This window comes from Tachyglossus aculeatus, chromosome 10 (assembly GCF_015852505.1).
Source record: "Tachyglossus aculeatus isolate mTacAcu1 chromosome 10, mTacAcu1.pri, whole genome shotgun sequence".
Lineage (NCBI taxonomy): Eukaryota > Metazoa > Chordata > Mammalia > Monotremata > Tachyglossidae > Tachyglossus > Tachyglossus aculeatus.
In genome coordinates, this window is record NC_052075.1 from 59,574,490 (window position 1) to 59,584,827 (window position 10,338).

The window sequence follows — 10,338 nt, forward strand, 5'->3', positions numbered from 1 at the left end:
TCCGAAGCGCTTAGTCCAGTGCTCTGCACACAGTAAGCACTCAATAAAGACGATTGAATGTATTTATTTTATTTTGTTAATATGTTTTATTTTGTTGCCTGTCTCCCCCTTTTAGCCTGTGAGCCTGCTGTTGGGCAGGGACTGTCTCTATGTGTTGCCGACCTGTACTTCCCAAGCGCTTAGTCCAGTGCTCTGCACACAGTAAGCGCTCAATAAATACGATCGATTGATTGATTCCGGAGTTAGGGAGAGGGATGACGACGATGATAATAATAACGGTGCTTGTTAAGCGCTGACTGCGCCAAGCACTGTTCTAAACACTGGGGTAAAGACAAATCAAGCAGGTTCGACACAGTCCCTGTCCCACATGGGGCCCACGCTCTTAATCCCCATTTTACAGATGAGGTAACTGAGGCCCAGAGAATAATAATAATTACGGCATTTGCTGCAATGTGCAAAGCAGTGCCTTGCCCAAGGTCACCGAGCAGACATGTGGCAGAGCTGGGATTAGAACCCAGGTCCTTCTGACTCTCAGGCCCTCCAAGGTCAGCAGTTGGCTGAGGCCCGCAGAGGTGACCCCCAACTGTCTGCAAAGTCAGTCCGCCGCCCTCTCTCTGGGGCACCTGACCTGGGGGCCATACCGAAGGGGAGAGCAACTCGCTCCAGAGCGGGCACAGGCCCTGTCCTCTTATCCTTGCGGGGAGGGGAGGGAAAGGGAAGGGGAGAAGGGAAAAAGGGGGGCCCTCCCGACTTTGCTCCCCCACTCTCTCCTGGCAAAAGGGCAGTCCTCTGTCCGTCGACCAGGGCAGGGACGACATCTTTCAAGGGCGGCGTGTCTGTCACACGACCCCAGCTTCTCTCTCCCATCATCATCATCATCAATCGTATTTATTGAGCGCTTACTATGTGCAGAGCACCGGACTCCCATCCCAGAGGCCTCCCACGGCCCGGCCGCCTGCCGCCCCCGCCCAACCTGACGGGCTAAACCTGAGCGCTACGGCCCGGGGGCGGCTTCCTCATCACACAAGCGCTTAGCCCAGCGCTCTGCACACAGTAAGCGCTCGATAAATACGATTGATGATGACAAGGCCGGGCCCGGTATGGGGGCGGCCCTCCTTCCCGAACGGGGATTCCCTTTCCCTCCTGGCCCCCGGCCCGGAGCCCCCTCCCCCGAGGCGGCCCCCAGTAAGCGCTCAATAAATACGATTGATTGATTGATTGATGGGGGGGGTGTCCAAGGACGCCGCCCCGGGTGGTGTCTCCCCATGCCCCCTTCCCCGTCACTGTCCTCAGCCCCGGACTCTACCCCTCCCCCCCCCCCACCATCAACGGTCTCCTCGGTCCTGCCCCCCCCCCCCCCCAACAGCTTCATCCCCTCCCCTCCAAAACGGTCCCCTCAGTTCCGCCCCCAACAGCCTCCTCACCCCCGGCCCCCACCCCCACCCCAAACAATCTCCTCAGGACCGGCCCCCCAACCGCCTCCTCACCCCTGGGCCCCTCAGGTCTCCTCAGTCCCGGCCCCCCCCCGCCCCCCCCCCAAAACAATCTCCTCAGGACCGGCCCCCCAACCGCCTCCTCACCCCTGGGCCCCTCAGGTCTCCTCAGTCCCGGCCTCCCCCCGACAATCTCCTCAGTCCGGGCCCCAACCGCCTCCTCATCCCCGGGCCCAGTCTCCTCAGTCCCGGCCTCCCCTCGACACTCTCCTCCCCCCCAGCGCGCGCCCCCCCCAACAACGTCCTCCCCCCCCAGCGCGCGCCCCCCCAACACTCTCCTCCCCCCCAGCGCCCCCTCAACAATGTCCTCCCCCCCAGCGCGCCCCCCAACAATCTCCTCCCCCCCAGCTCCCCCCCAACGATGTCCTCACCTCCCAGCGCCCCCTCAACAATGTCCTCCCCCCCAGCGTGCCCCCCAACAATCTCCTCACCCTCAGCTCCCCCCCAACAATCTCCTCCCCCCCAGCGCTACCTCAACAATGTCCTCCCCCCCAGCTGCCCCCAACAATCTCCTCCCCCCCAGCGCGCCCCCCAACAATCTCCTCACCCCCAGCGCCCCCCCACAATACCCTCCCCCCCCAGCGCCCCCCCACAATACCCTCCCCCCCAGCGCCCCCCCACAATACCCTCACCTCCAGGGCCCCCCAACAATACCCTCCCCCCCAGCGCCTCCCCAACAATGTCCTCCCCCCCCAGCGCGCCCCCTCAACAATGTCCTCCCCCCCAGCGCGCCCCCTCGACAATGTCCTCCCCCCCCAGCGCGCCCCCCAAACACTCTCCTCCCCCCCAGGGCGCGCCCCCCCCACAGTGTCCTCACCCTCAGCTCCCCCCCCACAATCTCCTCCCCCCCAGCTCCCCCCCCAACAATCTCCTCCCCCCCAGCTCCCCCCCCAACAGTCTCCTCCCCCCCCAGCGCGCCCCCCAAATCTCCTCCCCCCCAGCTGCCCCCAACAACCTCCTCCCCCCCAGGGGCGCCCCCCCTAACAACCTCCTCCTCCCCCCCCCGGGCGCGCCCCCCCCAATCTCCTCCCCCCCCCGCACAATGTCCTCCCCCCCCCCCGATCCCCGCCCCCCGCCCCCCCCGTCCCGTTCCCGGGCCTCGCCGGGCGGGCGCCGGTTCCGCTCAGACCTGCGGGCGGGCGGGCGGCCGTGGGTCCCCCCGGGGCGGGCGGCTCTCACATGGCCGGTCGGGGCCGGGGCCGGGGCCGGGGCCGGGGGCGGGGGGGAGGAGGGAGGGAGGGAGGGGAGGAGGGAGGAGGAGGGGGCGGGGAGGGGACGCGGCGGCTCAACCGCGGGGCCTCAGCGAAGCCAACATGGCCGGCGGGGGGGGGGGGGGGGGAGGAGGAGCCGAAGGGACCGACGGACGGACGGACGGACGGACGGGCGGCGGGCGCGGGCGGGCGGGGGGGGGGGGAGAGGAGCGGCGGCGGCCGCCCCGGGTCCTAGCGCCGCCGCGTTCGCAGCCGAGCCGGGCCGCCCCGGGTCCTAGCGCCGCCCGTCACCGCACCCGAGCCGGGCCGCCCCGTCCGCAGCCCGGCCGCCCCGGGTCCTAGCGCCGCCCACCATCCCTATCAATCCACCATCCAATCCTCTCCATAATAATAATAATAATAATAATCGTGGCATTCATTAAGCGCTTACTGTTCTAAGCGCCGGGGAGGTTAACAAGGTGATCAGGTTGCCCCACGGGGGGGCCCGCAGTCTTCATCCCCATTTTGCAGATGAGGTAATTGAGGCCCAGAGAAGTGAAGTGACTTGCCCAAAGTCACACAGCTGACAATTGGCGGAGGCGGGAGTTGAACCCACGACCTCTGACTCCAAAACCCGGGCTCTTTCCAGTGAGCCACGCTGCTTCTCCATCTCCCCCATCTTACCTCCTTCCCTTCCCCACAGCCCCTGTATATATATATATATATATATATATATCAATCATATTTATTGAGCGCTTACTGTGCGCAGGGCACTGGACTAAGCGCTTGGGAAGTACAAGTCGGCAGCACATAGAGTACAAGTTGCCAACTTGGACTTCCCAAGCACTTAGTCCAGTGCTCTGCATACAGTAAGCGCTCAATAAATACAACTGATGATGATGATGATAGAGACAGTCCCTGCCCCAACAGCGGGCATTTATGTTGTGCATATTTATTGCCCTATTTGTTTATTTATTTATTTTCCTTGTACATATCTAATCTATTTATTTTATTTTGTGAGTACGTTTGGTTTTGTTCTCTGTCTCCCCCTTCTAGACTGTGAGCCCACTGTTGGGTAGGGACCGTCTCTAGATGTTGCCAGCTTGGACTTCCCAAGCGCTTAGTCCAGCGCTCTGCACGCAGTAAGCACTCAATAAATACGATTGATTGATGGATTGATTGATTCCCAACTTGTACTTCCCAAGCGCTTAGTCCAGTGCTCTGCACACAGTAAGCGCTCAATAAATACGATTGATTGATGGATTGATTGATTTCCAACTTGTACTTCCCAATCGCTTAGTCCAGTGCTCTGCACACAGTAAGCGCTCAATAAAGATGATTGATTGATGGATTGATTGATTTCCAAACTTGTACTTCCCAAGCGCTTACTCCAGCGCTCTGCACACCGTAAGCGCTCAATAAATACGACTGATTGATGGATTGATTGATTTCCAACTTGTACTTCCCAAGCGCTTCGTCCAGTGCTCTGCACACAGTAAGCGCTCAATAAATATGATTGATTGATTGATTGAATGCTTACTGTGTGCAGAGCACAGTACTAAGCGCTTGGGAAGTACAAGTTGGCAACATATAGAGATGGTCCCACCCAACAGTGGGCTCACAGTCTAGAAGGGGGAGACAGAGAACAAAACCAAACATATTAACAAAATCAAATAAATAGAATAGATATGTACAAGTAAAATAGAGTAATAAGTCCATACAAACATATATACATATATACAGGTGCTGTGGGGAAGGGAAGGAGGGAAGGCGGGGGGGTGGAGAGGGGAAGAGGAAGGAGGGGGCTCAGTCTGGGAAGGCCTCCTGGAGGAGGTGAGCTCTCAGTAGGGCCTTGAAGGGAGGAAGAGAGCTAGCTAGGCGGAAAAGGGGTGCCAGATACTCTTAAACCTTAATTTCACGTAACCGCTGCACAGGGGGGCATCTCCTGTACCTCACACTCAACTCAACAGGGAAGGGGTTTGGTCTCGGTGAAAATCTGTTGGCTTAAACGCTTTTACACTTTAAAATCTTTTCATGAAAAACTGCCTTCAAAAAGACGGAATTCAACACCTAAAGAGAGCGAAAAAAAACCTCAAAGGATCTATCAGACTAGTTAGACTAGTTAGCAGGGTCAAGTCAATTAGTCAATGCTTTATCATTAATTCATGATATGCTCTGCACATAGTAAGCGCTCAATAAATACGATTGATTGATTGATTGATTGATTGAATTCAGCCTAAATTTCCTACAGCCGGACTCACCCGGCACCTCCCACCCACCCACGGGGCCCCTTCCCACGTTGATCGCACGGCCCCCTGCTCTGTCCGTTGTGCCCCACTACACCCATTTTCCAGAGGCACACCGAGGCCAGGGACGGCCCTGTCTCCCTCCTCATCTTCCCAAGGTCACCAGCCTCCCCCGCTGGCCGCCGGGCCAGGTCATCCTCAAACCGTTCCAAGGCGTCCGCCCACTCACGTCCGTCATCATCATCAATCGTATTTATTGAGCGCTTACTGTGTGCAGAGCACTGTACTAAGCGCTTGGGAAGTACGAGTTGGCAACATAGCAGCCGGGCAGCCTGGCCCGTCCAGCTGACACCTCAGAGGTCCTGGGAGGTAGGGAGAAGGAACCGGTGTTAATAATAATAATGATGGCATTTATTAAGCGCTTACTATGTGCAAAGCACTGTTCTAATCAACCAATCAGTCGCATTTATTGAGCGCTTACTGTGTGCAGAGCACTGTACTAAGCGCTTGGGAAGTACAAGCTGGCAACACACAGAGACGGTCCCTACCCAACAGTGTTCTAAGTGCTCGGGAGGTTCATTAATAATAATAATAATAATAATAATAATGATAATAATAATGGTATTTATTAAGCACTTACTATGTGCAGAGCACTGTGCTAAGCGCTTGGGAAGTACAAGTTGGCAACAGATAGAGACAGTCCCTACCCAACAGTGTTCTAAGTGCTCGGGAGGTTCCTTCATAATAATAATAATAATAATAATAATAATAATAATATTTATTAGATGGTATTAAATGGTATTTATTTTTTAGACTGTGAGCCCACTGTTGGGTAGGGACTGTCTCTATATGTTGCCAATTTGTACTTCCCAAGCGCTTAGTACAGTGCTCTGCACATAGTAAGCGCTCAATAAATACGATTGATGATGATATTAAGCTCTTACTATGTGTAGAGCACTGTACTAAACGCTTGGGAAGTACAAGCTGGCAACATATAGAGACGGTCCCTACCCAACAGTGTTCTAAGTGCTCAGGAGGTTCATTCATAATAGTAATAATAATAACGGTATTTATTAAGCATTTACTATGTGCAAAGCACTGTTCTAAGCGCTGGGGAGGTGACAAGGTGATCAGGTTGTCCCCCGGGGGGCTCACAGTCTTCATCCCCATTTTACAGATGAGGGAACTGAGGCACAGAGAAGTGAAGTGATTGGCCCAAAGTCACACAGCTGACAGTTGGAGGAGCCGGGATTTGAACCCATGACCTGACTCCAAAGCCCGTGCTCTTTCCACTGAGCCACGCTGCTTCACTCATTCAATGGTATTTATTGAGCGCTTACTGTGTGCAGAGCATTGTACTAAGCGCTTGGGAAGTTCAAGTTGGCAACATAGAGAGACGGTCCCTACCCAACAGCGGGCTCACAGTCTAGCGGGTGATCAGGTTGTCCCACTGGGGGCTCACAGTTTTCATCCCCATTTTACAGATGAGAGAACTGAGGCACAGAGAAGTGAAGTAACTTGCCCAATGCCACACAGCCGACGATTGGAGGAGCCGGGGTTTGAACCCATGACTTCTGACTCCAAAGCCCGGGCTCTTTCCACTGAGCCACGTTTCCTCTCTTAATGACGTTGATGGGTCAATGAGGGGGTCCGGAGGTGAACGGTTCGCCCAGAGCCCGGCCAGATCCGGGGACTCTCCCAGATTCCCGGCCCAGGGAGCCAAGTCATCATCATCATCATCATCATCAATCGTATTTATTGAGCGCTTACTGTGTGCAGAGCACTGTACTAAGCGCTTGGCAAGTACAAATTGGCAACATATAGAGACGGTCCCTACCCAACAGTGGGCTCACAGTCTAGAAGGGGGAGACAAAACCAAACATACTAACAAAATAAAATAGAATAGATATGTACAAGTAAAATAAATAATAGAGAAAAATAAATAAATAGAGTAAAATAAATAAATAGAGTAAATAAATGCATAAATGCATAAATAAATAAATAAATAAAGAGTAAGCACATCATCATCATCATTATCAATCGTATTTATTGAGCGCTTACTATGTGCAGAGCACTGTACTATGCTTCCCCTTCAGGTCTCCGGCTGCCTGAAGCCGAAGAGCGGTTTTTCCCGATTGGCCCTAGCTCGAGCTGAGTGGGAGAAGGACGAAGAGGGGAATTCCAGGGTGGATGTGGACCCTCGGAGACACGCAGGCAACCACTCTCAGTTTGGAGTCAAAAGCTCAGGTGCTTTTCTGGAGATTAAAAGGGACACCCCATGGGGGGAGGGAGGAAAACTTGGGATGGGGGGCAGACTAGGCTGTGGCGGGGGCAGTCTGAGGGTGGCCAGGCTTAGAAAATCCAGGTCAGATTCGGGAGAGGGGTGCGGTGACCCTCTCAAGTTCAGGCAGGGAAACCCCTCCAACAGGGCAGCAGGGATAGATAGGGAAGCAGTATGGCCTAGTGGAAAGAGCATGGGCCTAAGCATCAGAAAGACCCGAGGCCTAATCACTTTCCTGCTGCATGACCTTGAGCGAGTCATTTAACTTCTCTGAGCCTCAATCCCCTCCCCTGTTAAAATGGGCATTCAACACCTGGTCTCCCTCCTACTTAGACTGAGAGCCCCATGTGGGCCCTGATTATAATAATAATACTAATAATGTTGGCATTTGGTAAGCGCTGACTATGTTCTAAGCGCTTGGGGGGATACAAAGTGATCAGGTTGGTGGGGCTCGCAGTCTTAATCCCCATTTTACAGACGAGGGAGCTGAGGCTCGGAGGAGTTAAGTGACTTGCCCAAGGTCACACGGCAGACAGGTGGCGGAGCCGGGATGTGTTCTTATGTATTGTAAATTTAGTGGGAGTCCATGCTGATTTCTTGTAAATGTATTTGTAAAATGTATTGTATGTTGTATACAGTGTATTGTGTTCTTATGTATTGTAAATTTAGTGGGAGTCCATGCTGATTTCTTGTAAATGTATTTGTAAAATGTATTGTGTGTTGTATACAATGTATTGTGTTCTTATGTATTGTAAATTTAGTGGGAGTCCATGCTTATTTATTGTAAATGTATTGTAAAATGTATTGTATGTGGTATACAATGTATTGTGTTTTTATGTATGATAAATTTAGTGGGAGTCCATGCTTATTTATTGTAAATGTATTGTATTGTATGTTGTATACAATGTATTGTGTTTTTATGTATGATAAATTTAGTGGGAGTCCATGGTTATTTATTGTAAATGTATTGTATGTTGTATACAATGTATGGTGTTCTTATGTATTGTAAATGTATTGTAAATTTTAGACTGTGAGCCCACTGTTGGGTAAGGACTGTCTCTCTATGTTGCCAATTTGTACTTCCCAAGCGCTTAGTACAGTGCTCTGCACATAGTAAGCGCTCAATAAATACGATTGATGATGATGATTCGAACCCACGACCTCTGACTCCAAAGCCCGGGCTCTTTCCACTGAGCCACGCGGTTTCGGGGAAGGGGTTTTCAGAGACTCCGCTCCCCATCCGAGCAGGGCCAGAGGGGGTCCCCGAGATGCCCCCCATCAAGCCCAGCCACTGAACCTCCCCTATCTATCTATGTGCTCTGCACATAGTAAGCGCTCAATAAATACGATTGATTGATCTCCAGCTTCAGCGGCCCCAGCTTTCCCTCAACCCATCCCTATACGTCTCAGAGCCTCTTTCCGGTGGCATCTCGGAAATCCGTGTATGTGATTCTGTAAGTGTGTGTGTCTGGAGGGGCCTCAGTTACCTCAACTGTAAAATGGGGATGAAGACTGTGAGCCCTCCGTGGGACAACCTGATCACCCTGTATCCTCCCCAGCGCTTAGAACAGTGCTTTGCACATAGTAAGCGCTTAATAAATGCCATCATTAGTATTATTATCTGGCAGGCTCTCAAGAGACTCCTCCGACTCTCTCCTCAGTCCGGCACAGCAGCCCCTGAGGAAGGGGCGGAGGAGAGACGAGTAGCAGTGTGGCTCAGTGGAAGTCAGAGGTCATGGGTTCAAATCCCGGCTCCGCCAATTCATCATCATCAATCGTATTTATTGAGCGCTTACTATGTGCAGAGCACTGGACTAAGCACTTGGGAAGTACAAATTGGCAACATATACAGTCCCTACCCAACAGTGGGCTCACAGTCTAAAAGGGGGGAGACACAGAACAAAACCAAACATACTAACAAAATAAAATAGAATAGATATGTACAAGTAAAATAAATAGAGTAATAAATATGTACAAACATATATACATATATACAGCTGACACAATTGTCAGCTGTGTGACTTTGGGCGAGTCACTTCACTTCTCTGAGCCTCCGTTACCTCATCTGTAAAATGAGGATTAAGACTGTGAGCCCCACGTGGGACAACTTGATCCCACTGTATCCCCCCCAGCGCTTAGAACAGTGCTTTGCACATAGTAAGCGCTTAACAAATGCCATTATTATTATTATTATTATTAGCCACCCCCGGAAATTGGACTTTGGCTCCAGGGCATCAAGGCACCTTGCCACCGCCCCCCCCCTCCGGGAGCGAGATGGACTCGCTCAGAGGTCATGGGTTCAAATCCCGGCTCCGCCAATTGTCAGCTGTGTGACTCTGGGCGAGTCACTTCACTTCTCTGAGCCTCAGTTACCTCATCTGTAAAATAAGGATTAAGACTGTGAGCCCCACGTGGGACACCTTGATCCCACTGTATCCCCCCAGCGCTTAGAACAGTGCTTTGCACATAGTAAGCGCTTAACAAATGCCATTATTATTATTATTATTATTAGCCACCCCCAGAAATTGGACTTTGGCTCCAGGGCATCAAGACACCTTGCCACCGCCCCCCCCCCCACCCCCGGGAGCGAGATGGACTCGCTCATAGGTCATGGGTTCAAATCCCGGCTCCGCCAATTGTCAGCTGTGTGACTCTGGGCAAGTCACTTCACTTCTCTGCGCCTCAGTTACCTCATCTGTAAAATGAGGATTAAGACTGTGAGCCCCACGTGGGACAACTTGATCCCACTGTATCCCCCCAGCGCTTAGAACAGTGCTTTGCACATAGTAAGTGCTTAACAAATGCCATTATCATTATTATTATTATTATTATTATTATTAGCCACCCCCGGAAACTGGACTTTGGCTCCAGGGCATCAAGACACCTTGCCACCGCCCCACCCCGGGAGCGAGATGGACTCGCTCAGAGGTCATGGGTTCAAATCCCGGCTCCGCCAATTGTCAGCTGTGTGACTTTGGGCGAGTCACTTCACTTCTCTGAGCCTCCGTTACCTCATCTGTAAAATGAGGATTAAGACTGTGAGCCCCACGTGGGACAACTTGATCCCACTGTATCCCCCCAGCGCTTAGAACAGTGCTTTGCACATAGTAAGCGCTTAACAAATGCCA